Source organism: Harmonia axyridis, chromosome 2, assembly GCF_914767665.1.
Source record: "Harmonia axyridis chromosome 2, icHarAxyr1.1, whole genome shotgun sequence".
Classification (NCBI taxonomy): domain Eukaryota; kingdom Metazoa; phylum Arthropoda; class Insecta; order Coleoptera; family Coccinellidae; genus Harmonia; species Harmonia axyridis.
The window spans coordinates 16633986-16646472 of record NC_059502.1 but is presented as its reverse complement, the minus strand read 5'-3'; the positions used below and the strand labels follow the sequence as shown (position 1 = coordinate 16646472).

General features: G+C 33.6%; 1 protein-coding gene across 8 annotated transcripts in view; it reads right to left on the bottom strand.

Annotated features, from left to right (window-relative positions):
* LOC123673027 (serine/threonine-protein kinase MARK2) overlaps positions 1 to 12487 on the bottom strand; it is a 74058-nt gene that overhangs the window by 33663 nt on the left and 27908 nt on the right. Inside the window, exon 1 of one of the 8 annotated variants that reach the window (XM_045607429.1) lies at positions 8452 to 8704. The exons of 6 other annotated variants lie outside the window; for them this stretch is intronic. The gene's annotated coding sequence lies outside the window, so the exon portion shown is untranslated. Of the gene's footprint in view, positions 1 to 8451; positions 8705 to 12487 lie in introns of those variants that run through there. One more of the 8 variants, XM_045607430.1, reaches the window with a different exon arrangement.

The window sequence follows — 12487 nt, the reverse complement described above, 5'->3', positions numbered from 1 at the left end:
AAACGGAAAGACTGGGCGCAAGTACATCTTGTCTTGTTACAGCAGTTGGTTATCGAGGTGAGCGCTTAATCGTTTACGCAAACGAAAATAACCACTCGCGAGGTGTACCAGAACAGCACGATGCGGAAACCTGAGGGATAAAAACAGATTACTGAACCCCGCCACGTTCTATCATTGTGTTCTTGTCCGTTTGATAATAACAGTGGACCGACTGGAGCATGAAGGAGAAATGCAAGCATAATGCAACACTGTACCAGATGATCGACCGTTCGCGTTCATCTGGCCCAAGGACCTTTCACACCTGAGCGTTTTTGTTCGATTATTTTCTGTGATAAAGCTTTTTTGTAAACCGATTAAACAAATTGAATTAGGCATTTGTGGAAAGTTGCTGGAAATCTGATGAACTCCGATCTGGGTTGGAATTCCCTTGCTAAAAATCCATTGTATAAAATTGTGGCCAAAACTATACAGGGTTATAAGTTCGGAAAACTTCAGGGGATGATTCTGCATGAAAAAAATAATAACAGCTTGATATAAAACTATTGCTTGCAAGTGCTAACTTTATTCCTCTCGATCTTTCAAAGAAAAAATGGCACGCCACTGAGATATTCCATACTGCATATAATTTTTGAATTGCTCGTTCCAGATTCCGTTTGTGAAAAATTAAACATCTTAACTCTGTCGTAAAGTTAAGATGTTTTGTTTTTACAAACGAAATGGCACCTCATACGAAAAAAAAAGGCATCAGAGGTTTTTTGCCTGAAATGGAACGAGCAATTCAACTATTATTTGTAGTTTGAAATATCTCATTGGCGTACCATTAAAAGATGTTGTGGTTTAATTTATTATAACTCTTCATTCAATAAGAGTCCTTCATTGTTATTATTATTATAAAAATATTTTTCAAATGTATGTTGAAACAGAAGGTCTTTCTGGTTACAGTGTGTTCATAAAGACTAATGCATATTTGACAGTAGCTATGGTAATTGGTAAAGTCAGCCTGCTAATTATTCAACATCGAACTGAAAAATGAAAGAAGAGTTTCGATTTTTTTTTCGTGTAATTTTCATATCAATCATGATACATATATCATAAATTTTTAACTTGACAAAAAAACTGCTTCAGGGGAAAAGCACTTTCGATTCCAATTTACATTGGAAAAATTCAAATAATATTTTATAACCATGGACTTAATAAATTTCATAATTTCTTTGGCAAGGTATTCTAAACCAATGTTATCGTACAATATCTTATATCTGATGGAATAATCAGTGAAGGATTTGGTGTTCCCCGTCTTATACACCCCCACATAGAGATGGTGACTGCCAGAGAACGGTTGGGTTCAGATCTATCTGAACGGCTTGGAAAGAGTCATCACATGTGTATTATCAATTAATTATTTGAAATGGAGTTCTTTCAATACGTAATTGGCCATATTTTCTTGAAGTTTGATACCTTGGATTTTGCTTTTCGACTTTATTTATTCAATCCTAAGACACATTTATCACTGAACATAATAGAGAAATAACGTCACATTGAAGTGAGGGCTAAATGAAAGACCGCTAGTTGACCTTGGAAGAGAATATAATATGGAAGAACGGGGATTAAATGAGAGGGCTGCAATTTACAATAAACATATTCATCCCTGGGTGGAACACACCTAACTAACTCTCCTTTCACCCTAATCCACCAACACAGCAGATGATTCTACACATACAAAATGTATAACGATCCCGTAAACACATGAAGCGTTTCATGCAACATAAACGAATAGGTGGGAACACCTGGTTTTAGACGGACAGAATCGAGCCAAAAATTTATGAGAAAACTGCTGTGTTCAGGTGTTGGCAGACCTGTTGAGTCAGCTTGTGAAAACTTCAGGACTATGTTGGCAGGACAATAGATGTCTTATTTAGATTTTGGTAGGTAATAGTGAAAACCTTATTTTGTTCTGTATTGGCATGTGTTAGAAGCTTAAAAAATATAAGGACAATAAAAATAGCAATAATAAATAAAATACGAGGAGGGCACTGACGTGAAGTTGGGAGATTTCGAGTGCTTGTTCATTCATGCACCAATTTCACCCTTGGAGACTACATATTTACCAATATACATAGCTATGTGTGGTCTCCAAGGCAGCAATTGGCGTATGAATGAACTATCGCTGAAAAGCTTTTGACTTCACGTCGATGCTTCACTCGTTTTTTTTTCAATATTTTGCTTGAAATTTCTATGGTTCTGAGGCAGCTATTAACAACAAATTTTGCATGAAGCTTGGAATGGATATTTTATATATCGACCTAAAATTTCAACTCGCACGTATCTATGATACCTAATAGAAATATAAAATAGATAGATAGAACTAACTAAAATATTAAACATTTTCTTTCCAATTTTCTTCTTGAATTGTCTATAATTCTGATCAGCTTGAAAATTTACATAGAGCATAAACTGTTATTTCATATAAATAATCTTAACTCCATCAGTTTTGTGGTCACTGAAATATTGGGTGATATTTTTTCGATAATGTAGACAATTGAATTTTTTATGGTTTGGTTGAACGATCGACATTAAATGTTGCATGAGGTTAAGACTGTAATTCAAGTGGAATCTCAATCGAATATACAGTTTTAAAATAAAAAAAACATTATTTGTATATTTTTCGACATTTGATACTACTATCGTGAAATAATTTGAGGCCATACCTGGCTCCAAATTTGAAAAATACTGACATCATCACGAAATTATCCACCTCATGGTTCGAAGAACAAGCGCTCGAAAAATTTGTTGTAAAAGTCAGAAAATTGATCAATTTTTGTGCCAAAGTATATTCGATAGCTCTAATAAAAAAACGTGGTTGATGCCAAAAACCACATCAAATAGAATATTATCATTGCAGATAGTGAAGGAAATAATTAATAAGGTAACTAGATAATCACACCAGTTTTTCTCATTTTAAAAATACCGTGGCTCTGAAAATGATTTGTGTTTTTATCGCCTAGCGTTGTTAATTTGCGTGAATTTCAAATAGATCAGTTGGCAACATTTTCACTATCATAATACGCTACCTGCCGGAAAGTTTGGGCAGCTGTACTTAAAAATTTTCCGATAAACTCCATATGCCCAACAAAGACGTTAATCTTAATGTTTTGTTTATGTGGTATTCAATTCATTATTTACATAAACGCGTCTCACCTGATTGTCTTGGGATTTATTACGCCCGAGATAAAGTTGAAATTAATTGTTCTATATTTAAATAGTAAATAAGGCTAAAAATAAGTGGAGGATCATGTTGAACTATCCAGGCACGGGACTGGACTTTTGGATTTTGCGAAATTCAATGAAATTAAAAAACTATTTTTTTATTCACGAAAATTTTTCAATTTTCACACAATGCAGTTCTTTAAATATCATCAACAAAATTCTTAAAATTCATCTTAAGTTTTTTCATCTTAAATAAGCGTTCAAAACCACCCGAATTCGACTCCTGGATCAATTAAGTTTAGTCCTCAAAGTGATAAACATAGAAAGAGGGAGTACATGTCAGTAAGCAAATTTTGTCCCCAACATGAACTATTAAATTTGTCATGAAGTTAGCGGAAATGAAAACGTATCATATTCCACTCAATTCGCGAGTTTCTCCACAAAAAACGCACTTCTTATGTCCCATAGTGAATCAACGTTTCATATTAACTCAAAATATATTGAAATAAATACCTAAATATATCAGAAATTCAGAAATCAATGTTGAAGCGCGCCAAACGACGTGAAACAACCGATGAATCTAGGAGAGCAAAAGTTGCCAAACCTTGGATTTCAGCAGGTAGATACAGAAAATAATAAATATTCTGCTTATTTCAAATTCGAAAATTAGGAAAAATATCGGATTCCGAATGGTCAAATTTGAATATTTGATCGGGAATCACCAAAATAAATATATTTCATTCAATATAATACACATTCATAACGATATAGTAAAATTGTGGATTTAAAATAATGTCACAATCCGACTACGTAATCTAACCATGTTGGGGACATATAAAAATTGCTTGTACTCCCTCTATCGATGTTTATTACTCTATGGTTCAATCCAACGGATATATCACTCGAACAAAAATTATCTTCAGGCTTTAAGGAAAACGAATTGGCGGTAAACCCAAAACCGCAAACAAGAAATCGGACAATGACGATAAACTAATAATATGACGAAATAATCGAATATAGAATCGAGTAGGTACATGCAAATTTCAATCGTTACATTAAGGCGAGATAAATTCAAATTTACCGTACCAGAAGGAACGTGGTAAGCAGACATATCAATTTAATTAACCTTGTGAACAAGTTCTCCAATGCTTCATGATAAATAATGAAATATGTTGAAACATACCAGGTTTAGGAAAAATCCTAGTAATTTCCTGAATCCGCTTATCAGTTTCGTGTTAACACATAATTTCAACATTTCATAAACATAACAATAGATTAGCGTTTCAAATAGTAATTGAATGGAAATGTTTCAAGTAAAATAATAACTTGTGAACTAGTGAATAGTGCATTGGAGTTCTACAAATTATTCAATACTTGATTTGCAACAATGAAATAAAATTATTGAGAAAATCGTCACAATATTCGATATCACAAAAAATATTGAATGAGTTACCTTGAAAGTGCAATAGCGATAGCATTGGAAATATGAATCGAGATCTGATAAATCCATAAGAAGCTGATTGCGAAATTCATATAATTCGAAAAATACAGTTATATCGCTATGCGCTTAGTCAGACGGTTTCTGCGAAACAAATTCAATTTTCAGTACTTGAATTCAGCATAACACGTTAAGTTTTTTATCTTAAGTGGAAAATTGATCGAAATATATCTGCAAAGTTGTGTAAAATAACGAGTGCTTTTTTAGCAGCATGAGGATTTTTCGATGGTTATTTTCTATGGTTTGACAGTTGAGAATGTCAAACTGTGTTGACATTTCTATTTAGTAGGGTTTAGCAATTCATCATGAATCGTTTTAGAGCCATGCAAACGCTTTCTTATTGTGGAATTCGAAAAAATAAATCTGTTCGCGAAGTTCATTGAGAACTTCATCTATTTTACGTTCAACATAATCTACCTAGTGAGCAATTCGTGTAGTTATTGATCGTTTTCGCACTAATTTTACTTCTCTCGATTCAAAACCAACAAGATAAAGAAATGTGTGTACCGAAGAGAATATTGCTGCTGTAGCGCGAAATGTTGAACAAGCCACCTAAATGTCGATACGTCGCCGTTCTCAACTTGTTGGTCTTTGTCTTTCGACTAGGAGGAAAATTTTATGCCTATAAAATATTTCTCGTGCAAGGATTGAAGCCAAGTGATCATAATCATTTTTGCTGATTGGGCTAATTTGAAACTAGCCGAAGATGAGCATTTTTATCGAAGAATTGTGTTTAGTGTAGAAGGTCCTTTCTGGTTTAATAATTTCGTCAATAACCAAAATTGCTGTATATGGAGAAGACAATCCTCAAGCCATTAAGAAATTGGTCCTGTTAAGTTATTGGTTTATGCCGACAAACCAGCAACTCTTGAAACACAGGATGCCAATATTCAAGCTACCATTGACGCTATACGGCCAGATTTATTTGAAGAAGTAGTGAAAAATTATCGAATGGACATATGTCGGAAATCATATCAAAAAAAATAAATGCCATGAAATTATTTACCAGATTATAATAACAAAAAAATTCATTACAATGAGATTTTTGTTTTGTATTATTACTTGAAGATTTCAAGCTTTTAAGGAAGCGCCCATTATAACTGTGAGCTAGATAGATCTGTGGTTTAGGTTGTTCTGACGGTTAGGTAGACCTCCGACGCGTGTAAATCTCACGCAAAACTCTTTTTCGTCTGGATCCCTCAGTTAACAGGCGGAACTGTCAGATTTGAACTTCAGAATATCCTGGAGTTATCCCTATTCATGATGTTCGAGAGGCGTTCAATACTAAGGAATCCTGTGGCGGTTGTTCCTATTGTTCGACGTTCTCGGATTCGTGTTCTGGAATCTAGAACCTCCGTATTATTCGGAATTCTATTTGTCATAGTGCCGCGATTTCTTCGAAAGGCAAACCAGCTTCCGCCAAAACCACTATTCTAACTTAATCACGTAGACTTTATGGAAACGGATCTTCTAACAATGCTCTGCGAGATAATCATCGGTATTTTGTAGAAAAACAGTATGCAGTGTCATTTACTCATGAATTTTGACAAAGAAAGATATCGATACTTTTCCAATTAATGAAAATGAATGTAAAATTAATCTGAAGACTGATAGCGAAAAATTATTGGAAAATTTCATGGAAATTAATTTTATCAAATTTGTTAATGAAACAACTTTGAGCTAAAAAAAATTCAACCTTGAAACATAAGACTTCATTCATTTGTTATAATGACTTTCGACGTTTGAAAAACGGACCTACTTTAAATCTTACCGACTTTATGGAAACCATTCAACGTACAATTCAACAAGATATATAGGTATTGACCTCTAAGAAATGGGACACCTGGTCCACTTTTTACTCTGATTCTTTTTTTTCGGCAACTCAACCACAAGAAAACTTATTCATATATCACACAAAAGCTCTTATTCCGTTCGAGTCACTCACAGCTGTTTGAAACCAGTGAGATTTCAATAAATTATATTTCTCAGCTTTAGATACTACCCATCCAAATTCATTCTTGTTATAGTAGAATGGTAAGGATGGATTGGTCCCTTTAAAGACGCAGCTGCTACCCATTGTATCTTCGTAAGTCTAAGACTCATTACGGAAACAAACAGCCAAATGCTGCACCGAAGAAACTATGTTGAAATTTCAGAATTGATGGTTTTATTTAACGGTAACCAGAAAATATATTTTCCTCAATACATATCTTGCTGAATCCAAATTAAATTATTCTATTTTTCTAGTTATTCTATTTCCACTGTTCAATTCCATAAATTACGATTATTAATAAATTTATAAATTATTTTCACTACACAGAAGCTTCTTCAGATTTTACATTTTTAATAACTTATTACAAAATTGAAAATACAAGATCTGCAGAAGCTACTGTGTAGCGAAACAATTATAAATAATTCATAAAATTTAAAAGAGTAAATAGAACAACAGAACAAAAGTTCACCACCTTTTAGGCAAATGTTTGTAATCAATTACAAATGTAAATTCTAGTATAATTGCTTCATTATTTCCATCTCAATTGAACCAATATTCAGAAAATTTTAAAAATTGTTCTTCTATTTAAAATTCAGAAATATCATCAAGAAATGACATGCACTTCTCGACTATATTATATGAATCATAAAAATCTGAAGTATTCAATATAAGGAGTAGTTCGTACCTTTATTACTAGACTGTTAATTTTTATAGGCCTTAAATTCGAATTTAAAATTTTATTATAGTTATTCATTATATTTCACAGCTATTTGATGACGTCGTTTCAACCTGTGTTTTTCGTTCAAAACAACATTGATTTGAAATATAATGGACGAGTCTGAGAACCATCTCTAACTTCTAACAATTCAACATTGGGAGAGATTATTGAATGCTGCATATTGCGGTTTGATTCTGGTATAGTTATTTATAATACAAGTGCAGAAGGCATTGGTATTCTTCCACGAGTTCAAAATTCAAAAACGAGCCACGAAGTGGCGAGTTTTGGAATGAACGAGTGGTAGAATGAGCCTTCTGTACGAGTATTATACATTATTTTCTCTAATTCATTGCATTTTCATTGAAATTAATGCAATATTTCCATAAATATAATTTAGTGATTTTTGCATTGAAAAATGTTGGTTGGCAGAACTGATTTCTTTAAGGCAAATTGATGAATTGACAGATAAAGCCGTGGCGGAAAGTTCGGAGTACCAACATAGAATAATAAAATATAACCATGAAAACTGTGCGTTTCTGATATATTCTCGCACGATTTTGTTCTACAAGATGTGGAAGAATGAACGGAATAACCACAGAATTAGAGAAAAGTTTTATATACTTTCGGCTTCTTTCATTATCCTATTAATTTTTCTATGAATAGTTGTTCATAATAGAAATATTTCAAATACTTAATAATTAGTGAAGGAATACCAAATGACAGTTAAGAAATTGGAGCCCCGAAAAAAATAATATCCTTTTTTTTTCGTTTTATCCTCTGTAGATACCTAAATAGGTATTATTACTCAATTTTTGTTAACGTGAATTGTTCTAGAATTGCTTCTCAGACTTACCCAGTATATCGCATATCAATGTTTTGTATAACTGACTTTTTTTAATTATTTATAATATTCAGTTTTCGCTGTTTGTTTTTTTAAGAAATTGGAGTCAATTTCAATATTTCCGAAATATATTTCTCTCCTAATTCTAATGCATAATTTCTTTAGTGTTGAAAATATTATCAAGTGTGTTCTCCTACGTCAAAAGTGCAAAACGAATCTCAGTAGCATACGCCGAAAATTCTAAACGACAGCACTGTTTACAACCACCACCACCATCGCACTTCGGCACCACAACACACGTGACGTCACTCTGTCTTCCGGAAACCGCTTTTGCACCGGAACTTCACCGGATCACCTTTCGTTAGCCAAATTGAATTTGTACTGGAGCTACACATATCCAATGGCGTCATCACGGGAGATGCTGTTCATCTCGATAATCGGGTAAATACTGAAAGGATTGTCTGATAGAATGCTGCTGCTCTCAGCACGAGGCTGACAAAACAAACCGACCAGGACCGGCGGAAGTATATTTCGCGAGGTAACAAGAGCGTCACAAGTGAACTGCGTCGATGACGTACAGACGGATACAGGAGGAACGATGCAAATGAGATCTTGGGTAGTTACGTGATCTTCTGCATAGGAAACGACAGGAGGTGTTCTGGGAAATCGACTCAGGACATAATGTTACTGAAGAAATTACAAATATTCTCATACAGGGTGGCCATTTGAAAACGAAACAGACGAGATTACAGACGAAATAAAGTTTTTCGATAGAAATACTCGGACAGGTCGATTTCTGTTTCGAGGGGGACAACTTAAGATGTAGGTTATGGACGCATAGCGCTTCAACCCTTGCTACTACAACCCTCACCCCCAAATTTTGAATAGGGAAGATGGGGTGAGTGATACCCCATTTGAAAGGTATTTTTATACTGATTTCAGCACAGTAATTGTTTTTTCATTTTATGCATTAGTTCTCGAAATATTCTTAACTAAGTATTTGGAAATGAAGTGGTGTTTTCATGGCACTTGTAGTATTTTGTGAAAAATCGACATTTTGAGCTTCAAAACAACCATGACTGTGGCTTCCTTCCTAACTAACTAACGCATGAATATTTCGAGAACTAATGCATAAAATGAAAAAACAATTACTGTGCTGAAATCAGTATAAAAATACCTTTAAATTGAGGTATCACTCACCCCATCTTCCCTATTTAAAAATTGGGGGTGAGGGTTGTAGCAGCAAGGGTTGAAGCGCTATGCGTCCGTAACCTACATCTTAAGTTGTCTCCCTCGAAACAGAAATCGACCTGTCCGAGCATTTCTTTCGAAAAACTTTATTTCGTCTGTAATCTCGTCTGTTTCGTTTTCAAATGGCCACCCTGTATAATTGAAGATTAAGATGTCAGTAAAACGAGGAAAGTCAGTAAGTCGTTCATTCACACAGTTATGTGATCTCCAAGGATGCAGTTGGTGAATGAATGAAAAAGCGTTCAAAAGCGCCAGACTTCACGTCATTGCTTTCCAAATTTGTTTTTGTACAGTGTGTTCCAACAAAACTTAACATCTCGATTTTCCCACTTTAAAATAAAAATGTGGAAAATCGCTCGGACCCGCCAATTTCTGATTCGAAGGGAAACAACTTTTTCGTTCCCCGCGGGGGTTGTGCTCACCCTTTTAGGGGGTTGAAGTTACTGGGAAGAATAAAGCGGAAAAGTTGTTCCCCTCGAATCAGAAATTTACTGGTCCAAACGATTTTCCCCATTTTCATTTTCAAGTCCGAAAATCGAGGTGTTAAGTTTTCGTTGGACCACCCTGTATACTTCTATGGTCTATGGTTCTGTGAATATGATCATCTTAAAATTTAGCTCATAGCTTGAAATTGTAATTCATTATATAGATACACGCAAAATTTCAATCGCGTGGTAAATGACCCAAATATGTTTTTTTTCCTATGGAACACCCTGTTTTCATTGACTTTTCAGATTGCACGCAATAAATGAACATAAGTTTGTTCATATGCTTAAAACATACCATTTCTGAGATATTTTTATTGGAGAGTTTTTGGAAAAACCAAATAAGTCAAATTAATAAATTATTGATTTATATCAAAACACAAATTCTAAACTCCATGAGTTTTGTGATCAAGGAAATATAAGGAAATTGTTTGTAATATTCTTTTTGAATTTTATTTAACTCTGCTTACGTGATAAACTTACACGTGGCTTCAAATTGTCATTTTACATACCAATGCAAATTTGAAGCATAAATTATCGACAACAACTGTTAAATGGTGATCCAGGGAAAAAAATTAGACTCCAATTAAGATATGATTATCGAGATTGAAGCTCATTTAGAAATCAAAGACGAATCTTTCTTCGGAAAAGACATTGCTATGTTGACCAATAACCAATAATAATAAAGTTTTTACGGAAAACGGAAATTATTGAATGAAATCTTATATGCAACGTCAGTTTGTGCAATTTGGAGTCTTCAACTTAATTTCGGAGAATAGTTCCTATCGATTTTATATTAAATTAAAATTTAAAATTAATTCATACGAAGAGAGTGTTCGTTCATTCAATCGACTCACTATTAGTATTATTCTAGACAAATTTGAAAGCGAATTTTCTTTGTACAAGAGTATCAGTACCAAGTACTGCGCAGTACATGGTACCACTTCCAAATTTGTCTAAAACACGACAAATAGTGAGTCGCTCAACTGAATATTGTAATTCATTAGTTTTTATCAAATTACTTTCATTATATACACAAATATGTGCAATAATTATGATAAAACAAATGAAAAACTTGTTGTTGAAACGTGTATATTCCCATGATTAAATGGCGTAACCTACAGAACACAAATCAGAAAAGAAATGTCAAAACTAAGTGTTGACACTATAGGAAACATTCCTATTGGAAATCCTTTTGTAATTCGAGATAAATCACTTAGTATATACATTAAAACACAAAAGGTAGACAATGCTGTAAGTAATTGCAGATGGTGTCTGTGTCGCGTCAATAAATCGCTTTCAATTTACATTTCAAATCATGGTAAATAATGCCAAAAATTGGCATGACTAATTACGAATGTTCTCAATGTTCGTTCAACAAATATGCGGGCATTCTAAATATTTAAATGAATACATTGGCAAAGACTGACGATGACAGAAAGGAGGTCATTGTATTGTTTGAGAAGCGAAGAGAATTTTTAATTTATACGAATATTTCACAGTTACAATTCGAAACTCCCATGTCTGACAGTTTTGCGAGAATACTGGCCATCTTTAAATTGATTTTACTCAATCGGAAGAGCTGAACGCATAAAATACAAAAGATGCCATTTCCATCTCTTTTCTGGGGCCGAAATCATTAGTTTGTTTTTATTTACTTCGAAATGTTACCATAGCAACCGCATAATTTCGACCTCATAGGGAGGATTCTGAAGCCGAATCCCAATAGTTACTAGCAGAAGAATTTCAATCTCTGTTTGCTTTCAGAATCTTACGCATCATAAAAAAATCCTAACGTTCCCTCTACGACCCTTGTCCGAAGTCAAAACAACAAAGACGAGATTTGGTTTCATAGCCATCAGAACTTTTGAACAGACCAGGCAACTCTATTTATTTTATTGCTCTGAGAATGTATGTCTTAAATTTGTAGATGAAGAAAAGTAAAGAAAAAACTAAAAATAAGTGAAGAAACGAGAAGCAGGTTCTCAATTTTAGTCCTCCATTTTTAAACATTATCTATAATTATACTTCAATAAGTGGCTGAACAATGATACTTAAATCCATTTCAAAGCTGTAGAAATGTAAGATGTAAGTTCTGAACTTATACGGTTATTATCTGAATTATGAAAGGATACCTTCAAACTCCACTGATATCAAACAAAAACAAACAACAGAATATAATGACAGGAACTCTTAAGAATGCATTGAGTGAAGTAAGGATCAGACTTCAAAGATATTCCCACTTGTGAGAATGTAAACATCGAATTTAATTGCGGTAGAAAATACAAACACACAAGTAAAAGAAGTATATAAGTATGTCTTCTATTTATTAATAGTTTCATGAACTTGAAAGTTCAAGGTCTAGTGAAAATGTGCCCCTTTATCTGGATAAATCTAATCTAACACTTTTTACTTTTCAGTGACTAAATTCTTATGCATCGATATTTACTTTGGGTATTTGAAATATGTATTCACAACTAGGAATATCGAGAAAAAA